The 23,157-nt window shown below is 42.8% G+C and overlaps 1 long non-coding RNA gene across 1 annotated transcript; it reads right to left on the bottom strand.

The window, feature by feature from the left end:
- Positions 1-1,646: 1,646 nt before the first annotated feature.
- On the bottom strand, positions 1,647-23,139 carry LOC136538279 (uncharacterized). Its single transcript, XR_010779266.1, has 3 exons — positions 22,684-23,139; positions 19,523-21,582; positions 1,647-2,365 (listed from the first exon to the last, which is right to left on the bottom strand). It is a non-coding gene; the product is annotated as an uncharacterized lncRNA (long non-coding RNA).
- Positions 23,140-23,157: the final 18 nt, after the last annotated feature.

Below are 23,157 nucleotides of genomic sequence, written 5' to 3'. Positions count from 1 at the left end.
CACATGAAGAACGGGCTCAAACACTACTACAGAAAAGGTTAATCACTGCTAGGACTTTCACTGCCGGTTATGAGACAACAGGTGGTGATAGTTATCAATGCTAGCTCATGGCCTCAGGGTCCCCTTCTAGTCGGCCCACCGGTGGTGATAGATGTTTTCACCGTTGGCCCGGCGTAGATCTGGTGATGAACACAGTAACGGTTTTCGCCGCCGCATCGTACATCGAACAGGTGGTGTAAATATTTATCACCGCTGGTTAGCCGTCCAATGCGCGACGCACAATGGAACCGGTGGGGATAAGAAGAGTCGTACGCTAGTTTGAAAATGGAAGGATGCACCACTATTAGAGCCAGTGATGTGTTGCTTTTTCTTAACGTTTACAGAATAATCCGCAAGCGCACGAATATACCATTGTAGCATTTCATCTAGAAGTCACTACTAAATTTTGTCCATGTTTCAATGCCCAAAAAGTGATTGCAATAGGCCCAAAATAGTTGCAATAGTAGAAATAGCAGCACTTTTTTTGTTGGGAGGCGTTGCAGGCGCTTGCGTGGGTAAAGCTTTGGACAACGCTTTGTTGGGAAGCAGTTGCAAAATGTGTTTTGGATTTGCAACACCTGGGAGTTGCAATATAAGGTTTTGCTACGGTTGTAGGTGTGGCAACAACAACTAATGCAACACCTTAGGCGTTGCTGGACCTTGCAATGTCAACACTAGGTGCTCGCCTAGGCGTGCTAACGCGCTAGGCGGAGGGGTGCCGCCTCGCCTATGGCGGTAGGTGGAGGATAGGCACCGCCGGGAGGAAAGTAGGCCGCCGGCGTGGCCAGGAGGCGACAGGTGACGAGCGGAGGCTAGGAGGAAGGCAGGCTGTGGGCGCATCTACGAGGGAGGACGGGTGTCGATGTCTGGTGGGCGCATCTAAGGGAGGAGCGGGCGCATCTGAGGGACGAGCGGGCACATCTACGAGGGATTGAGGAGCGACGGCGTCGAAGAAACAGGGGAGGGAAGTAGAGTTCGTGCGATGGGAGGAGGATGGCTGAATGGATAAGGTAGAAGGGGTGGATAAGGCGGGCTAGGCTTTTTTGATGAGCCTTTCTTCCAACTTTAGGTCCAGAGATCTCTTATTTCTTTTTTTTATTTAAGGTAATACATATGTATGTGTATAAAAATTAAAATGCCTAGAAAAACGCCTTGAAACTAGGCCCGCCTAGGCTCTAGGCCATGGGTCATCGTCTAGAAACCACCTAGCGCCTTCTTGAACTTTGCATATCAAATGGTGCACTAGCAATGACGAACATGTGTTGCAAGACAATGTATTGTCATGCATAACATGTGTGGCAACAAGGAATTATGTCGCAATACCAAAAAGTGGTGGCAACATGTGCAATTGCCATGCCCCAGGTTTGGTTGCTATAAGGTACACCCTCTATTGCATTGCATAGAGTGTGGCAACACCAAGAATCTGCATTGTTGTTGCTATAAGGTGCACCATCTATTGCTACGCAGATTGTGCGTTGCTATAGTGTATATTGCCACAAAAAATATGATTGCCAATAGCCACTTTTACAACGCTTTTGATTTGGTGCCACTGGACAATATTGCAGCACCATTAATTAATTAGAAACTCAATAGACGTCAACAAAGCATTTTAATAAAGTCATTGAATCAAAATAGACATCCATTCATTAAATAGACAATCTGTTAAAATAGTATCTACACTGAGAATTTGATGACATCTCAAAACTTGCTGAACTACAACATTTCCTAACATCTCTACCACACTTGCGCCTTCCTGACCGTGCTTCCACATAGCTTGTTTCGTATTTTATAATTGCTTCACTTGTGATCATGTCATGACTCCAAGCACTCCACTAAGTTGCATCTTCCTGCTGAATAAAAATGTTTGCACTAGCATGTGGATTAGCAAATTTAACTTATACGCACATAGAAAAGATCAACTAAATAATGCAACATACAGGCTAAAATTGATTACACAACATGATCACACGAGTTCACTTCTTGTTTGTAGAAGAAACATAGATGTTTAGGGAAACAATGATAGTTCTACATTATGAGAAATCAAGTGCTAAGATAGACACCTGTCTAGAGCATCCAAAAGTAAACATTACTATGCGGATTGACTATGCAAAAGAACAATTATTTATCTTTTTCAGACAGTGAAGAATGGAGACGACAACCCATTGATATTTAATATTTCTCTAGAAAATGCAATGACATTGTATGAAAAACAAAATTGACAACTACTGAAGAAGGAACAAGCATAGGGATACCTCATGCTACTCACGGCTGGGGCAGGACACTAGATGCTTGCAATAACTTGTAGCTAAGGACCGAACAAGGGAAACTAAATCATGAAGGAAAAGTGAGATATACTTATAAACACGCAAACAGGAAAATACACTCCTGATGTCAAACTAAGCAAAACGAATTCATATGAAATTACTAATTGATATGCTTGTTGGAGGTTTTAGACAACTGAACATAATCTATTCTTACAGAAAGTCAAATAACATATTTGAAAAATTATGTACAATATTGGCTGCCACCTAATTTCAAGGCAATTATTTGATAGAAAAATAAATGATAGAAAACAGGAAATATGCTAGATTTTGCAACTGGACATGACTGAATATGAAGACCAGGGATTCTATGGTTCATCTGTTCGAAGTGAACATTTGGAGTTTACAAATATAGGTCATAAACATTCATCTCTATCCCTCAGATTAAAACAGAGCTATCTATCTGTCATGGTCGGCAAGACATACACTAGAAGGCAACGGAAGGCAACAAGCTAGTTAAAATAGCGAGTGGCAATAGGCCCAGCTGTTATAGATCAAGTCTCATGGGCCAAGCCCAATAGCAATTGTAACCCCCCTTATATATATGAGGGAGACACTTAATGAGAAGGCAAGCAAGTTTAGGGTTAAACCCATTATCCCACCCCCTTCTCCCTCCTCTTCTCTGTGCGCCGCCTCTCCTCTTCTCCCTCTCTGTCCGTCGCCGCCATCTCTTCTCTCTCTCTGCCGCACCACTCCTCCGGTCAACACCCACAGGACGTAGCCCTGCCCAACTAGGCCGGCGCCACCACTATAACACCCTTGGTGTTAGGCTTACATAATTGCACTTGCATTTTATAAACATTAGCATCATTCATCCATGTGTGAGCTTTGATTGTTTGGAACATGCTTTTGAAACATTGCAACATATGTTTATATTCCATGTGTGTTTATTTTATAAAATGGATAGTGCACAACACTCAAGTGCAACATGTTCAACTCACTCTTAAAACGTGTCACATACTTTAGTGAAACATGGTTAGTTAGTACTATACAACAAACTCATGAAACATATGAAGCATGGCTTTGAAACATAAATAGCAATTCACTTGTTTTCCCTTGTTTCAATGCATGTGATGCTTGATTTTGGTATGATCAATGTGTGGTGGTAAATTATCACCTAAAACACCTTAACTACACTTAGGGTACATAGTGGAGCACTGTTCATGTTAACTAAATTGACTAATTATGCCCCTAAGTGAGGTTTGAACCAAATTGGAAACCCTAGAACCAATTTGTTTGACCTTTTAAAAAGTGTTACTTAGAAGCTTTGCATGTATGATCAACCTAAAGCAAAGTTGTAGCAAATTATATATGGAACAAACTTTGTTTAGAGGTCGAGTCATGAAAATGTGTGGAACAGTCCCAAACATGGCCCACAAGTCAGATTTGGGTGCTGATTCAGCACTTAGAATTTTTCTAAGTCTTGCATTGAGTTTCAGTTTTCATATACCCAGTTTAGAGCTCTGTAGTTTGCAAACCGAACCGAATCATCCCAAGGTCATGTAAGCAAACTTGTAGACCACTTCTAGCTATGCAACTTTTGTAACTACACCTTTCGCTGGATCGGGCTAGTTTGTGAATTAGGGAGCACCAAAAATCAGGTTTTAGTCGGACCTTATGGAGTTCTGATGGCGTTCGGCTTCAGGCCATCATGGCTGACCGGCGTCAGGCCGAACTCGCCAAGTGGCGGTCGTATGCCAGGCGCTGCCCCCGCTCGTCAGGCCGTTGCTGCCACGACGACGCCACGCGCCCGTTGGCTCGCTTACTTGCTTCATCTGCGTCTCCTCGCCTCGCCAGTCGCTCAGAAGCACAGCACCGCGCCTCCGCCATTGCTGCCAAGCACGTCGCCGTCGCCTAGCTCCCTCACCACCGCATCATTGCCGCCTCCAGCTAGCCATGACCTCCGCCAGTCTTCCTCCTTATCTGCTAGACGTGTTCGCTGGACCTAACGAGCTACAGGTGAGGGCGGATTTCGCCATTTTCCCCTCGCCGGAGTTCACAACCTCCCTGACCGCCTATCACAGCGAGCTCACCGTCGCTCTACGCCTTCACGCATTCCCTTTCCTTCTTCATGATAGTACTAGCTTAGGGTGTCCTTTAGCTTAGGTGCTGACCTCACGGCGAGCCGTGACCTCACCAGGCGTCGAAAACGACAGGACAGTGTCGTCGCGCTCTCACCGCCGCGCCGCCTCACACGCGGGTAGCCGCGCCAGTGCATCCTCACGAACCCTAGACAGACTAGGCAAGTCCACGTAGTCACCTTTGTGCTGTTGCAGCCGCTCGCTTGGTCTTGCTGTGGCCCGAGATGGCCGACGCACCATCGTGTCGCGCCACCAGTGCCACCATGGCCGGCGACGAGTTGTCTCCAGTGCACCTCAGCCCCAACCACCTACACATATAGATGCAGGGAGAGGAACACCATGGTAGGGTCGGTTTCGCTAGAGGAGTCACCGCCGGCGAGAGAGCGCCGTCCTGCGACGTGGCTCTGTTTTCGTTTCGCTGACACGCGGGCCCGTCTGACCGGTGGACCCCATCTGTTAGCGAACATAGATCTGAAAGAAAGATCATTTATTTCCTGATTTACTTGCATATTTGGAAAACCATAACTGGAGTTTTACAAATCCAATTTTGGTGAACCAAATTTTGTGGTGTTCCTCATGAAGGGTAGTATTTAGGAAAAATATAACATGAACACTTGTAGTAAAGTTTATGGAAGAATTAAATTGAAACTTAAAATATGTTTTTAAATGAATGCAAACTTGTTTAATTCATATCTAAAGTTTCCAGTGCTCAAAAAATTATGAAATTTCTATGGTGAGTTGTTCTTGATGAGTAGCTCTGGTAAAAATTTGAGAGTCAATGCATGAATGGTTTTTGAGTTATTAATTTCCCTTTTATAATTAGGTGATCCTTGTGTGAATTTTAATAATTAATCTACTGAATCCAATGCTCATGAAACTTATTGAAAGTTGTCCTGGTACATTAAGAATGCTAAGAAAAATATAAAATCTGTTGCTTGACACTTTTCAATAGGGTTTCCTATTTATGCTATTTTAAGCCCTGCTGGCTTGTCATTTTTGTGTAGGATGTTATACTTGTTAAAATGATATGAAATTTATATAGTAGCCTATTGGAGATATATATAAGCTACTGTAATTTTTATGGAATTTTCTGTACACTTTGTATATGTGTTTATTATTTAACCTAATTATCTAAATAAATTAATAACGACATAGAAATAATTTATTTAGGAATGACCACTATATTTTCTAGTGTTCATTTGATGTATGTTAACTATTAGTAGCATTGATAGTACTCATAGTACTATTCTTGTATGTAATGAAATATTATTTTTACTATAATTTATTTATAGTGACTTTCTGGACATATTTTAGAGTTAAGCAAATTAACTGGTGAACTTGATGTTTGCTGTGAATTTGATCAATAACAAAGTTATAGAGAACTTATTTATCTAGCTTGTGTCAAAATTTCAAGGCAATTGGCCCAGAAGTGTGAGAGTTATATCAATTGAAAATCAGCACTCCCAACTGCCTACTCTCTGGAATCCATACACAGTTTTGTAAGATCAGTTTGTTTGACCTAGTTTGAGTTTGAATTAGACTTTGTTGATTAAACAAAAATTGTAGATAATTTTATAAGCTTTCCAGATTGTCTTATTGCATGTCTTTTGGATCAGTACAACTCTAGTTATGGAGAAAACTAGCTGCTGCGGTTTGCAGCCTGAAAACTGTGATTGCAGTGAATAACTTATTTGCTTGATATGAGTCGATGTGATGAGTTAGATGCTAGGCTAATTAAAATAACTTGTTAGTTGCAGGTGCTAGACCTCTTACTGAAGATGAACAATTTTATCTTAGGTTGTTAGAGCTTAGTGAGTGTAGTCGTTCTTATTTTCTAAAAGAGATATGCACCTACTCGATAACATAGATGTTAATCTTGTATCATCGTGTCTTTCATGCGTCCATCTATACATAGTTATACATTTCATCATCACCTTCCATCTCTTGTGCATGCATGATTCTTATACTATGCATATGCATGCAATAGGTGTTCCGGAGGGAGTCACGCTTCTGGAATTCGAGCAAGTACTTCCGGATGAGCAGCAGCAAGCTCAAGAGCAAGAGATGCAGGTCCCAGAAGAAGGAACCAACGAGGAAGAAAGTTCTTGAGTGTCCCGATCACCAACCTTCATCTTTTCTGAAAGGTAAGCCACGGAGCATTCTAAGTCTCCTATGATTTAAAAATGGTTACTTGAGTATCTTTATTTGTGATGCATTAAGTAATAGAAATTAGATGCAAACACTTGTTTCATATATATTTATTCCTTACCCAGTATACATACCCTGAATCCTATTTAGGTCCAGGAGCGAATCAAAGCTTAACCATGCTTAGATCGGTAAAAGTCAGGTGATTTTCTGTCACCTGCAAGTTAGGATGATGTCTGGTCACGATTGGCTATATTTGCCATCGTAGAAGATAACCATGTGTTAATAATGAATTGTGATCGGGCGGGATGTCGATAGAGAAGCAACAAGGCAAAGAGGTCTTGGGTATGAATCTATCCCCATCTGTGTCGGGTTAAGGACCAATTCGCTGTACGTCCTCATGTCATGTTGAACGCATGCCTATCACTTAGTTGACCGGATAACTCGTTTCGACCGCGAAGTCGAGTAGCTCAACTCAGGCCGAAAGTCTGGAAAGTGAAAGTGCACACCCTGCGGTAGAAAGAATGTGCGGGGAGCCATTGGCGTAAGTCCTAGGTGAGATTGACCACCTGGCAGAGTGGACTCCCTGAGGGTGCGACGCTGATTAGAACCGTGATTCCTGAGTTGTACCAAAGGTGACCTAAGACTGCCTTCGCGCAGTATGCCTAGGTTTGTGTTAGAAATACCCCTCCAGCTGAATAGGAATCGATTCGAATCGCTATCTCTAATGGATAGTGAGAACTTGACTGAACAGCGGCAACGTAGATACACTTAATGGAACTTGATGGTAAAATCGATAATGGTGATGATACAACATTATACCGAATTATGGTTACTAATGTTTAGAGTTAAGCAATTGCTTGCTCTAGTACAGGTGCTAATCTAATTGACAGGTTAATATTGATAACTTGCTGCTTACTCATAATCTAAATTATGCTCTTATATCATTAAAGCGCTTATGCAAAATAGTTGTCAAGCAAGATCCACCGATAAAGCCGATACTCCTTGGTGTCATTTATTTTTGGTTTTCGACGGATATGTCTAGTACATTCTCGTACTTAGGGTTTATTCCCCCTTGTTGCAGATGACGTGCTCTATAACGGCTACTACAAGTATTATCTCCACCCTACGAAGGATGAAGACTAGATCATAGGCATAATCATCTATATTATCTTATCATGATGCTTTTGTAGGATATGACTATGAAACTGGCTTGTATTTGAACTAAGTGTGTGTGATAGTCTCAAACTACTTTGCTTCCGCTATTTGTGAACTCGTTTTGTAATAACTATGTGAACTCTGATGTATGAGGTACTCGTGAACTACTTGTGAAATGAATGTAACATGTGGCTTGTTATGTTGAATTACTATGTGAACTCTGATGTATGAGATACTCGTGAACTACTTGTGAAATGGATGTAACATGTGGCTTGTTATGTTGAATTACTATGATCTTGATTGTATACAAGCTGGTTTAAAAACCTTCGTGGTTTCGGTTCACTATCGGGTTTATATGGGTTCAAGTATGACGGTTTAATCACTCCGGTGATTGCTTTCGTACTTGTGCTCTTATAATTTGGTCGGTTCTGTTACAGCTGGCATCAGAACTAGATTCAATATTAAACATGTCATGTGTATTTAAAACAAAGGTTTTTGTTTGCAAAAAATTAGTTTTGACAAATGTAAGCTACTTATATATAGGTGGGTTCAAATCTGAAATTTTATCTAAGTATGCCAATGGTCATATCCTATATCTCAAATAAGAACTTTTAGGTGGCTTATTTAAGTAATGACTTTGGGAGGGTAATTGCTTGCATTTTATTTTGTCATCCATACGGCGTGCTATTGTATGAATGTCATCCGCTTGGGTGGTAATGTATAGAACAATTGCCTCTACACCCAGGTAAGTGTGAGTTGTAAGAGCATGACCGTCCAACTGTCGGTCTAGGGGAAGAGTAGTTGTAGTTACCAAATATTTACATGTTGCACACATGTACATATGAAGGTGCTTAATTGTGGGCATATCTGTCGGGTAGCTTTGGATACCGAAGTATATATATCCGAGGATATACATATGAGAGTATCTTAGTTTACTGCTTTTATTATGTGCTTATTTCTCTTTTGTTGGGATCGGCTGCAATAAATTTGTCTGCAGGTACACTAACAACGCAACGTGTAGCTCGACTAGATACGTATATGAGAGAACGTATGTATGCCACCGTCTATGTCGCTAGAATTTTAAATTTTTTTAAGATTCGTGAGGACGTACGGAACGTGTATTCATCATGTTCACTCATGCCATTACATTTTGCATCACTCCCTCCCTTATCTTTAATTATTTCGATATATATTTCTCATCCTGTAAGATAATCCTCTCACACCCAAATTACAATATCACTACAGATGACCGCACCAGCACTACCGCCCAGGAACAGCACATTCCTGCACTGTGTTTGGCACTCCAACCCTGTTGTTGAGGGTGCTACATTCAGTGGGATATGCGGAGCCGCCTCGTTATACTTGGAAGCAAGGGGAGGCTGGAGGAGGAACTCGATCCTGTTGAGGATGAAAATGGTGAAGGAGTGATCGATGCTGACACTGATGAAGATGTGTAGTTTAGCTGTAGCACTAAGCTAGATGCACTAGAGCGTATCTTTAGCTTTCTTTTGAAAGAACATGTAACTTAATTTCAGTTAGAGACTTGGATGTAATCTCTGAAACTTACATATGGCTCCATATGGATGTAAGCTTTAAATAAAAGTCCAGCTTTGATGTTGGCAATATTTGGCATATAAGCATATGCATCGCGAGAATGTACGAAGTAAAGTTATGGGCGATGTTATAAGGATGAATTATTGTGCCTCTGTTTATTGTATGAAATTAATCTCTCCAATAAGTTCAGTTTGGCATAATTCTATAATTCATCTGTCATGTATATGACATCGTCCATCATTACTCACAAATGCACTTCTGCAGATGTCGCGCAATCTACGTTCAGGCCGTATGGTGATGATAATCTTCCACCGCCGCCACCGCCCACGCTGTCTGATCTGTTGGCCATGCTCATAGAAGGTCAGCGTGCGTTGAGGGACGCCATGCATACCCTGGTCCAGCATCAAGCATAGGGCCACAATCAACGACATGGACCAGAGCCCAACCAGTTTAGTGATTTCAAAGAATTTCAAAATACCAAGCCACCAGTCTTCAAAGAAGTTGAAGAGACTCTCTAGGTAGAAGAGTGGCTGAACACGCTTGAGCACAAGTTCCGTTTGCTCAGGTTGACCGAGCAGATGAAGGCGGAGTATGCTTCGCATCAGCTACAAGGACCAGTAGATATATGGTGGCGTCATTATAGGTCCACCTTACCTGAGAATACTAGATCACTTGGAATCAATTCCAAGAGGCCTTCAAGAGTCATTATATTCCTTCCGGGTTGATGGCCATAAAGCACAATGAATTCATGAAGCTGGTGCAAGGCACCAAGACACTCACTGAATATCTTCATGCATTCAATCATCTAGCAAGATACGCTCCAGAATTTGTTGATTCAGAAGCAAAGAGAATCACCAGCTTTAAGAGAGGGCTTAGTCCCAAACAGATGAAGTCCATAGGGAAACAACAAGAGTGTCACTTTCAATGAGTTCGTAAGCGATGCTCTTACTCAAGAGAATAACAATAATGTCTATGCTGCTTCCAAAAATCATAAGAGGGCCTTTGAGGCAAGTGCCTCTCAGGCTAAAGCTCCAGTGGCGAAGACTCTGTTTCGCCCATCGGCTACAGCTGTTAGGTACCGACCGCCATAGAAGAATCAGGCAAAGACTGGTTTCAAGAAGGCATTTACTGTACCTCTTCCAAAGGGCACCACAGGACCAGGGAATTCTTTTGTTCCACCAGCTAACAGGCTCTGCTAGAATTGTGGCAGGACAGGTCATTGGTCCAAGAATTGTCCAAATCCTCAGAAGAACAATCAGAAGCAGGGGAATTCTGGTGCTCGTCAAGGACATGTTAACTACACCAACGTGACAGAGATACCCTCAGAAGAGGTGGTCACCGCGGGTAAGTTTCTTGTGAATCAACATCCGGCAGTTGTACTATTTGATTCCGGTGCTTCGCAGCTTTTGTATCAAAATACAATAAGAATGTAGTTACCCTACCCACAGGTAGTTATTGCATTAGTGCCGCTGGAAGTAATATTTCTACAAATCAAATAGTACTATATGTGAGTATCAAAATAGAGGGACGAGTGTATGCGGCCAATCTAGTAGGTTTGCCGGGTTGAGGTATAGATATAATCTTAGGGGATGAAGTGAATGAGCGGTTATGGAATGCTCATCGATACTTCCACTAGGGTCGTTATGTTGAGGGATCCTATCAGCAATGAAGCTTTCCTTGTGCCACTTCCCAGATATCTAGACCTCCACAACACTGCTAATGCTATCCAAACCCTAGGAATCGAGGATGTTCCATTAGTTTGTGAGTTTTCAGATGTATTTCCTGATGATTTACCTGGTTTACCGCCGGATCAAGATATAGAATTCAAGATCGAGTTAATGCCGAGCACTGCACCTATTTCTAGAAGACCTTATAGGATGCCACCCAATGAGTTGGCAGGGCTTAAAGTGCAGTTACAAGATCTGTTAGAGAAAGGTCTTATCCGACCTAGTGCTTCTCCCTGGAGTTGTCCTGCTATATTTATGAAGGACAAGTCATTGCGCATGTGTGTGGATTATCGTCCACTCAATGCTGTGACAATCAAAAACAAGTACCCATTGCCCCGCATTGATATTTTGTTTGATCAATTGTCTAAGGCAAAGGTATTCTACAAAATTGATTTGAGATCTGGGTATCATCAGATAAAAATTAGACAGGAGGATGTGCCTAAGACCGATTTCTCCACCAGATATGGGTTGTATGAGTATCTTGTTATGTCCTTCGGTCTGGCCAACGCTCCTACATACTTCGTATATCTGATGAACTCCATATTCATGGAGAAAATGGATAAGTTCGTAGTTGTCTTCATTGATGACATATTGATCTTTTCCACAAATGCTGAAGAACATGCTGAACATCTGAGAGTTGTTTTATCTAGGCTATGAGAACATAAGCTTTATGCCATGTTCAGTAAATATGAATTTTGGCTAAATAAATTACCTTTCTTGGGTCATGTGTTGTCTGATGAAGGAATTTCGGTTGATCCGTCTAAGGTGCAAGAAGTCATGGATTGGAAAGCACCAACTTCAGTGCATGAGGTTAGAAGTTTCCTTGGGTTAGCTGGATATTATCGTCGATTCATCCCGGATTTCTCTAAGGTAGCTAAACCCATGACCAGGTTGCTTCACTCCAGAGTGTAAGACTGCTTTTTGCACTTTACGGACCTTATTGACATCAACTCCTGTTTTGATACAACCTGATATCGAGAAATCTTTTGATGTGTTTTGTGATACATCAGGTACCAGATTTAGGATGTGTCCTTATGCAGTAAGGACTGGGTTATTGCTTATGCCTCACATCAGTTAAGGAAGCATAAAACCAATTATCCAAATCATGATCTTGAGTTAGCTGATGTTGTTCATGCTTTGAAGATTTGGAGGCATTACCTGCTCGGTAACGTGTGTCATATCTATACCGATCATAAAAGTCTCAAGTATATTTTCACTCAACCAGAATTAAACATGAGACAAAGAAGATGGCTAGAGTTGATTAAAGATTATAACTTAGAAGTCCATTATCATCCGAGTAAAGCAAATGTTGTTGCCGATGCTTTGAGTAGAAAATCTCATTGCAATTCTCTCTTGAAAGCAGATTATCATTTGACACATCTGTTACATCCTGCTGTGCCGCACAGTATTACCCTTAGTTGCTCTCTGGAAAGTAAAACCATCGAGCTTCAGAAAACCGATGTGGGTGTTTTCTACATCAAAAGGAAAATGAAGGAACAAGAAACAAAACACTTTTGTGTTGATGAGAAGGGTATTCTATGGTTTAAGGACAGACTTATAGTACCAAAGGACAAAGAGCTTAGAAACCAAATCTTAGAAGAAGCTCACTCATCCAAGTTATCTATCCACCCGAGAAGTAGCAAAATGTATCAAGATTTAAAATCTCGCTTTTGGTGGATCAAGATAAAGAAAGAAATCGCAGCTTATGTTGCAAGGTGTGACAATTGTAGTAGAGTCAAAGCAATTCACTTGAAGTCTGTTGGACTTCTTCAACCATTGCCTGTATCAGGATGGAAATGGAAAGAGATTAGTATGGATTTCATTGTTGGACTCCCCCCTACCCAGAAGAATTTTAATTCTATATGGGTAAATAGTGGATCGTTTAACGAAGTCTGCTCATTTCATACCAGTTAGAATTGACTATCGACCAAGTGACTATGCTGAATTATATTTTAATCAGATAGTACGTCTCCATGGTGTTCCTAGAACCATTGTATCTGACAGAGGACCTCAGTTTACCACTCGTTTTTTGGAGCATTTGCATAAGATGTTAGACACCAACTTAGTCATAAATTCTGCTTATCATCCACAAACCTCCGGACAGACAAAGCGGGTGAATCAAGTATTGGAAGAGATGTTAAGAGCTTGTGTCATATCATCCAAAGGTTCATGGGATAAGTGGTTACCCTTGACTGAATTTTCCTATAATAATAGTTATCAAGAAAGCATCAAGATGGCTCCGTTCAAAGCGTTGTATGGCCGCAAGTGTAGAACTCCTTTGAACTGGGTTGAATCTGGAGAAAGGAGATACTACGGCATTGATTTCGTCAAAGAGGCTGAACAACAAGTCTGTACTATCCAAAAACATATGGAAGCTGCTCAAGCTAGGTAGAAAAGCTACGCGAATAAAAGAAGGAAACCCATTGAGTTTGAAGTGGATGATCACGTTTATCTGAAAGTATCACCGATGAAAGGTGTGCAACAATTTGGAGTAAAGAAGAAGCTTGCACCTAGGTATGTAGGCCCATATCTGATCATAGAGAAGAGTGGGAATGTAGCTGACAAGATAGAGTTACCTTATGAGATGGGAGCTATCTTCAATATTTTTCATATCTCTTAATTGAAGAAATGTCTCCGTGTTCCCAAAGAAAGAGTTTCACTTAAAAATATCAAGTTGAAATCAGATCTATCCTATGAAGAAATGCCAGTGCGGGTTATTGATACAAGAGAGAGTAACCCGGAATCGTGTGGTCAAGTTTTACAAGGTTATGTGGAGTAACCAGGGTAGCGAGAGCGATGCAACATAGGAACAAGAAGATTATTTAAAGGATGTATACCCTACCTTTTATTCAAAATGGTACGCTTTTCAAATCTCTAGGCGAGATTTTTATAAGGAAGGAAGGGCTGTAACACCCTTGGTGTTAGGCTTGTATAATTGCACTTGCATTTCATAAACATGAGCATCATTCAACCATGCATGAGCTTTGATTGTTTGGAACATGCTTTTGAAACATTGCAACATATGCTTATATTTCATCTATGTTTGTTTTATGAAATGGATAGTGCGCAACACTCAAGTGCAACATGTTCAACTCACTCTTAAAACATGTCATATACTTTAGTGAAACATGGTTAGTTAGTACTATGCAACAAACTCATGAAACATATGATGCATGGCTTTGAAACATAAATAGCAATTCACTTATTTTCCCTTGTTTCAATACATGTGATGCTTGATTTTGGTATGATCAATGTGTGGTGTGGTTAATTATCACCTAAAACACCTTAACTACACTTAGGGTACATAGTGAAGCATTGTTCATGTTAACTAAATTGACTAATTATGCCCCTAAGTAAGGTTTGACCAAATTGAAAACCCTAGAACCAATTTGTTTGACCTTTTAAAAAGTGTTACTTAGAAGCTTTGCATGTCTGATCAACCTAAAGCAAAGTTGTAGCAAATTATATGTGGAACAAACTTTGTTTAGAGATCGAGTCATGAAAATGTGTGGAACAGTCCCAAACATGGCCCACAAGTCAGATTTGGGTGCTGATTCAGCACTTAGAATTTTTTCTAAGTCTTGCATTGAGTTTCACTTTTCATGTACCCCAGTTTAGAGCTCTGTAGTTTGCAAACCGAACCGAATCACCCAAGGTCATGTAAGCAAACTTGTAGATCACATCTAGCTATGCAACTTTTGTTACTACACCTTTCGCTGGATCGGGCTAGTTTATGAATTAGGGAACACCAAAAATCAGGTTTCAGTCGGCCTTATGGAGTTCTAATGGCGTTCGGCTTCAGGCCATCATGGCCGACCGGTGTCAGGCTGAACTCGCCAAGTGGCGGCCGTACGCTGACGCTACCCTTGCTCGTCAGGCCGTTGCTGCCACGACGACACCACGCGCCCGCTGGCTCGCTTACTTGATTCATCCGCGTCTCCTCGCCTCACCAGTCGCTCAATGCACAGCACCACGCCTCCGCCATTGCTGCCAAGCGCGTCGCCGTCGCCTAGCTCCCTCACCACCGCATCATTGCCGCCTCCAGCTAGCCACGAGCTCCGTCGTCTTCCTCCTTATCTGCTCGACGTGTTCGCTGGACCTAACGAGCTACGGTGAGGGCGGATTTCGCCATTTTCCCCTCATCGGAGTTCACTACCTCCCTGACCGCCGTCACGACGAGCTCACCGTCGCTCTACGCCTTCATGCATTCCCTTTCCTTCTTCATGATAGTACTAGCTTAGGGTGTCCTTTAGCTTAGGTGCTGACCTCACGGCGAGCTGTGGCCTCACCAGCGTCGAAAACGATGGACAGCGTCGTCGTGCTCTCACCGCCGCACCGCCTCGCGCGCGGGCAGCCTCGCCAGTGCATCCTCACGAACCCTAGACAGACTAGGCAGGTCCACGTAGCCACCTTTGTGCTGTTGCGCCGCTCGCTTGGTCTTGCCGTGGCCCGAGACGGCCGGCGCACCATCGTGTCGCGCCGCCGTGCCACCATGGCCAACGACGAGTTATCTCCGGTGCACCTCAGCCTCAACCACCTACACGTATAGATGCGAGAGAGAGAGAGAGGAACACAATGGTAGGGTCGGTTTTACCGGAGGAGTCGCCGTCGGTGAGAGAGCGTCGTCCCGCGATGCGGCTCTATTTTCGTTTCGCTGACACGCGGGCCCGTCTGACTGGTGGACCCCAACTGTCAGCGACACATATATGAAAGAAAGTTCATTTATTTCCTGATTTGCATGCATATTTGGAAAATCATAAGTGGAGTTTTACAGATCCAATTTTGGTGAACCAAATTTTGTGGTGTTCCTCATGAAGTATAGTATTTAGAAAAAATATAACATGAACACTTGTAGTAAAGTTTCTGAAAGAATTAAATTGCAACTTAAAATGTGTTTTTAAATGAATGCAAACTTGTTTAATTCATATCTAAAGTTCCAGTGCTCCAAAAATTATAAAATTTGTATGGTGGGTTGTTCTTGATGAGTAAAAGCTCTGGTAAAAATTTGAGAGTCTATGCATAAATAGTTTTTGAGTTATTAATTTTCCTTTTATAATTAGGTGATCCTTGTGTGAATTTTAATAATTAATCTATGAATCCAATGCTCATGAAATTTATTGGAAGTTGTCCTGGTACCTTAAGAAAGCTAAAAATATATAAAATATGTTGCTTCACTTTTTACTAGGGTTTCCTATTTATGCTATTTTAAGCCCTACTGGCTTGTCATTTTTGTGTAGAATGTTATACTTATTAAAATGATGTGAAATTTATACAGGAGCCTATTGAAAATATGTATAAGCTACTGTAATTTTTATGAAATTTTCTGTACACTTTGGATATGTGTTTATTATTTAACCAAATTATCTAAATAAATTAATAAAGGCATGAAAATAATTTATTTAGGAATGGTCACTATGTTTTCTAGTGTTCATTTAATGTATGTTAACTGTTAGTAGCATTGGTAGTACTTATAATACTATTCTTGTATGTAATGAAATATTATTTTCACTATAATTCATTTATAGTGACTTTCTGGACATATTTTAGAGTTAAGCAAATTAACTGGTGAACTTGATGTTTGCTGTGAATTTGGTCAATAACAAAATTGTAGGAAACTTGTTTATCTAGCTTGTATCAAAATTTCAAGGCATTTAGCCTAGTAGTGTGAGAGTTATATCAATTGGAAGTCAGCACTCCTAACTGCCTACTCTCTGGAATCCATAGACAGTTTTGTAAGATTAGTCTGTTTGACCTAGTTTGAGTTTGAATTAGACTTTATTGATTAAACGAAAGTTATAGATAATTTTATAAGCTTTCCAGATTATCTTGTTGCATGTCTTTTGGATTAGTACAACTCGAGTTATGGAGAAAACTAGCTGCTGCAGTTTACAGCCTGAAAACTGTGATTGCAGTGAATAACTTGTTTGCTTGATATGAGTCCATGTGATGAGTTAGATGCTAGGCTAATTAAAATAACTTGTTAGTTGCAGGTGCTAGACCTCTTACTAAAGATGAACAATTTTATCTTAGGTTGTTAGAGCTTGGTGAGTGTGTCGTTCTTATTTTCTAAAAGAGATATGCACCTACTCGGTAACATAGATGTTAATCTTGTATCATCGTGTCTTTCATGCGTCCATCTATACATGGTTGTACATTTCATCATCACCATCTATCTCTTGTGCATGCATGATTCTTATACTATACATATGCATGCAATAGGTGTTTCGGAGGGAGTCACGCTTCTGAAATTCGAGCAAATACTTTCGGAGGAGCAGCAGCAAGCTCAGGAGCAAGAGGTGCAGTCCCAGAAGAAGGAGCCAACGAGGAAGAAGTTCTTAAGTGTCCCGATCACCAACCTTCAACTTTTCTAAAAGGCAAGCCCCGGAGCATTCTAAGTCTTCTATGTTTTGAAAATGGTTACTTGAGTATCTTTATTTGTGATGCATTAAGTAATAGGAATTGAATGTTGCATATATATATCTATTCCTTGCCCAGTATACGTACCATGAATCCTATTTAGGTACAGGAGCGAATCAAAGCTTAGCCATGCTTGGACCGGTAAAAGTTAGGTGATTTCCTATTACCTGCAAGTTAGGATGATGTCTGATCACGGTTGGCTATATTTGCTATCGTGGAAGATAACCATGTGTTAATAATGAATTGTAACCGGGCGGGATGTCAATAGAGAAGCAACAAGGCAAGAAGGTCTTGGGTGTGGATCTATCCCCGTTTGTGTCGGTTAAGGACCGATTCAATGTACATCCTCATATCATGTTAAACACATGCCTATCACTTAGTTGGCCGGATAACTCGTTCTAACCACGAAGCCGGGTAGCTCAACTCAGGCTGAAAGTCTGAAAAGTGAAAGTGCGCACCTTGGCGGTAGTAAGAATGTGCGGGGAGTCATTAGCATAAGTCCTAGTTGAGATTGACCACCTGGCAAAGTGAACTCCTTGAGGGTGCGGCGCTACTCGGAACCGCGATTCATGAGTTATACCAAAGGTGACCTGAGGCTGCCTTCGCGTGGTATGTCTGGGTTTGTGTTAGAAATACCCCTCCAGCTGGATAGGAATCGATTCGAATCGCCGTCTCTCTCGGATAGTGAGAACTTGACTGAGCAGTGGCAACATAAATGTACTTAATAGATCTTGATGGTTAAATCAATGATGATGATGATACAACATTATACCGGATATGGTTACTAATGTTTGGAGTTAATCAATTGCTTGCTCTAGTACAGATGCTAATCAAGTTGACAGGTTAATATTGATAACTTGCTGCTTACTCATAATCTAAATTATGCTCTTATATCATTAAAGCGCTTATGCAAAATGGTTGTCAAGCAAGATCCACCGATAAAGCCTTGCATACTCCTTGGTGTCATTTATTTTTGGTTTTCGACGGGTATGTCTAGCTAAGTACATTCTCGTAATCAAGGTTTATTCCCCCTTGTTGCAGATGACGTGCTCTATAAAGGCTACTGCAAGTATTGTCTCCACCCTACGAGAATGAAGACTAGATCATGGGCATGATCATCTATATTATCTTATCACGATGCTGTTGTTGGATATGACTATGGAACTGGCTTGTATTGAACTAAGTGTGTGTGATGGTCTCAAACTACTTTGCTTCCGCTATTTATGAACTCGTTTTGTAATAACTATGTGAACTCTGATGTATGAGGTACTCGTGAACTACTTGTGAAATGGATGTAACATGTGGCTTGTTATGTTAAATTACTATAATATTGGTTGTATGCAAGTTGGTTTGAAAACCTTCGTGATTTCAGTTAACTACCGGGTTTATATAGGTTCAAGTATGACAGTTTGATCACTCTGGTGATTGCTTTCGTACTTATACTCTTATAAATTAGTCGGTTCTGTTACAACCACCCAGCCAGGCCACCGCTGCCCAGCAGCCCTAGCCGGCCATTCAACCTCTCTGTCAGCCGCAGAGGCTATCAGGCGACTGACACTATCATCCACATTGCACAATTATGAAAATTCAGTTTGTACCTACAAATGTTACATGTCCGGTTGTTTACACAATACTAGATATGTACAGATAATTGCTATTGATCTAAGCCTATGGGCATCATATCCTAAAGCCTGTGAATTTCTATTCGATCAAGGCAGAGATGAATGTTTATGGACTGTGTTAGGAAAGGCAAAGGCCTCTAGTTAGTGTTTCTATTTGTACACAAGTTCACAATGGCAACATCTCTGATTTATTTGTAGTAGCTAGCTGATGTTAACTAATTCTCAACACACAAACAGGTATATATTCTTAATTTGTGACATTTCCAGTGTGATAAACGTGTAATAATTTTTCAACAATGAGTTAAACTGAAATTGGATTATGTCGACAACAATAGCATGAGTAGAATCGTTTCTAATTTAAGCAATTAAGATTTTTTGAGGTATCACGATGATTAAGAATCTGCTCATACAATGCATTAATCCATGATGGTCGTAAACAAGTTGCAATTTGAAATTACCTGTTGTGATGTTTCTTCAATATGTTGAGTCATTTCATTTCTTTCGCACAAGGTTGGTGCAGCAGGAACCTCTGGTTTCATTGGCAGCTTGGTTAGCTTGCATTCAAAAAATTGATTACTAATAATTAGCTCTGATGCAGTTAATTAGAAATGCTCATGGTTTCATCATATTATTGAAATTCATGGAAACCATATTAACCAATGCAAGGCAGCAACACAAGTCCTGTTTTGCAGCAATACAAGTACATTTTTTTTTAAACATAAGGCAGGAGCTCTGCCGCTCAATTAAGACGAAAGAATGTAATAATGTACAAGAAGGTTAGCCAACCGAGTAGCCAAAATGACACCCGAGAGGCTAACCACCCCACGCGACGCGAAAGAGCACAAACATGACACACTGCCATGGATCATCGTTGCCAAGCATGGAAGCAAAGCTGCCAGCAGCTTGGACATCCCATGGCAGCCCACCCACTGGTCACCTCCCTATGGGTCCAAAGGAAACAACCGCCACCGGTCATCGTTGCTAAGCTAAACCAGCGAAGAGCAGCTCCGACTTCCAGTCGCGGACCCATGCCTTGCATCGAGGCCACGGCGATAATCCAGATGCGACGCCTTTAGGAAGGGAGTGACGCCGATGGCGCCACCGTCGCACGTCCAGAGTGGACCGGGTTTTCACCCATGGATGACATGCTAGAGGGGAAAACACGACGCCCCCAACAGGGAAGCGGCGCCCAATGGCGTCGCCGTTGCCAAGGATTTCGCCCAAGAATCCTCTAGCACGAACGTCGGGTCGTGAAGCCAGACCCCCTGCCAGCCTACACCGCCGTCGTCACTGTCTCGCCGCCCCACGGAAGCCCCTTCAGAGGGGCATCGACGCGTCGGCTGCACGCAGCAGCCGCACAGCTGCGTCGGCCGTCACCCCCTCCGTCCGGGCCACGCAAAGCCGGCCCTAGCTCCGCCGCTCGTGTCCCAGTGCCGCATGACGAGGCCATCACTGACCACCTCCGTCGGCCCAAGCACCCGCCGATGTCGCAGTCGACCTCGCCGCCAGCCGCAACAGGGCGTGTGCCCCACCATCTCGGGCGCCGCCCCCTGCCCTGGGATGGCCGGATCCGGACACCAGGTCCCGAACCCGGCGCCCCCTGCCGCCGCCGCCTCCGTCTTGACCACAACCGCAGACACCGCCCGCCGCCAGCCCCGAAGCCGAACTGGCCACCTGGAGCCCAGATCCGGCCACCCGGGCACCGGATCTGACCCCACGTAGCCCGGACCGGCGGCCCCAGCAGTCGCCGCCGTCGCCGTCAAGAGAGGAGGGGAGCGCGCGGAGGAGAAGGAGAGCTCGCCGCCGTCCCCTGCGCCAGGGCGCCGCTCAAGCAGGCGCCTTGCCGCCCGCACGCCGCCGGCCAGCACGCCACAGGCCCGCGAAGACGACCTGAGAGTGCCGCCAGTCCGCAGCCAGGGCCCCACTCCCGCACGTCACCCCTGATGGCCACAGCCAACACCACGCGCGGGGAAGATAGATCCGGTGGAGGGGGGGCCGGATCCGTGCGCGCCAGAGCAGGATCCCGGCCGCCGACTGCAGCACGCACGGGAGTTCCACCGGAGAGAGAGATAGAGAGGAGGAAGAGGAGGAGGAGGGAGGAGAAAGAACCCCCAGCCGCCGCCATCCTTGCCTTTCGCCGGCCTCCGGCGTCGAGCTCCGGCGGCGGCCAGGCATTGGAGGCGTGGGGGCGGGGCCTAGCGGTGGCGGGAGGAAGCGCCGCCCGAGTCGCCCTCGAGGAGAGAGCGACGCGGGGGTCGTTCTCGCAATACAAGTACATCAGGAGGCCAATTCTTGAACTAGTTAGCTGGTTAAAGCATAAGTAAACATTGATTTAAATAAAGAGCTGAAACTAAAATGTTGCAGTCAGTAAGATAATTAATTCTTCTTATATGCCATTTCAGTAAGCATATTATGTAGATGATAGAAGTATGGAAGGTGACATTACTGTTCTCTTATGAAGCCATGGCTTGCAACTTACAGTTTAGAAACAACCATGTGATTATGAAGAACCTCAAACCTGCCCATGTTATATTTTGAATAAAGTGTCAGGCTATCAGCTTACAATTGCTAAATTGCATAGGAATATCTAGAAGTATGAATAAATGATGAATGCAACAGGGAAGTGCCGTTGAAGTACAAAAGGCACATTACAGTGAGCAAAGCAACCAACTCTGAATTTGCAGACATCATGTACTCGACACTTTATTTAGTTTAAGTGTTGTAGTTTTTAGTCCCCAAAATGAAACAAAAGAACATGTTTCGAAGCATCAAATAATATTACAGTGAAGATTTATACTTAACTTTGTCAAGTACTTAGGATACAAATTTCCATATAAATTAGAATGAGCCATAGTTCAGGTAATCGGGTGCCTGACATCTGAACAACATACGACTAGAGGCTACTTTTTTACCCCTAATTTAGAAGGAGCCTTAGCAATACCAAGGTCAAGCCTAATCACACCATGACCATATAAATATTCTTGCTTCTGCTACTGGCCTACAAATGTTTTATGAGATTGTCGCTCAGAGTAGTAAAAAAATAAAATCAGTTAGTTTAGCACATTAGTTAGTAGTTACTAATAGGGATCTAATTTACGCATACTTCCAAGTACTTTTTTTGTGTCTCATGAATCCTACATTACATACATTGTATAATAGTATGGTGCTATCTCCTTTCTAATTGACATTCTAGTAGTATGCACAAATCAATTAGATATGCAATATGTAATCCAGTACAAATGCAGTAATCAATTAGAAAGGTAATCTGCTAGAATGTGGAGCGCAGGCACCAGGCAACGGTAGTATGTAAGATGCATTTGTGCATAGAAAAGAATTCAATTAGAAGCATAACATACTCTGACAAATGCAGGCACCGCATACCTTAATTAACAAAATGTATTAAACACCCTAGGTTCAGCGAATTCAATTAGAAAAGAATTCGATTAGAAACGTAACAAGGCACAACTTAATTAACAAAATGTATTAATCACCATAGGTTCAGTGAAGGTAGACATAGTACCCCTAACAGTAAGAACCTAAAATTTGGAACGGAGTAAAACAGTAGAACATCGATTCTGAAGTGTACCTCGATCAGCTGACTGATGCAGACAGCGCATACCTTCAAGGATGAGCCGGCAGCCCGCAGCAATAGGAAGAATTCTAGGGCCATGGTCTGAAACTGAAACTCTCCTTCAGGAGGGAGATGGCAGATAATGAGTCGTCTCCGAGCTCCTGCCTGTCGGCAGAGAACAAGGATGACAGGAGAACGACGACGCCGCTGCTAAAGATCCCACCGTTGCTCTTCCCTCAGGTCAGAGGAGATCGCTGCCAGATCCGGGCCGCCATTGCTGGACGAGGGCGCGAGGCAGCGACGGCGACGACAGCACGTCTCCTTCCTGCTGGACAGATGGGTTGGGGGAAGGAAATGGAGAGTGGGGGGCTGGCTTTCGGCGTACGGCCGGAGGGCTGGGTAAGAAAAAACTAGACCGCCGCTGCCGCCGCCAACCTCTGTGTCGTGTGTGTTCTACCCGGTGAGAGAATTGGCATTGCTAGGGTTTGATGAAGTCTAGGCACGCACCAGGATTTTGGGCTG

Source organism: Miscanthus floridulus, chromosome 1 (genome assembly GCF_019320115.1).
Source record: "Miscanthus floridulus cultivar M001 chromosome 1, ASM1932011v1, whole genome shotgun sequence".
NCBI classification, from domain to species: domain Eukaryota; kingdom Viridiplantae; phylum Streptophyta; class Magnoliopsida; order Poales; family Poaceae; genus Miscanthus; species Miscanthus floridulus.
This window is presented reverse-complemented; position numbering and strand designations above follow the sequence as displayed.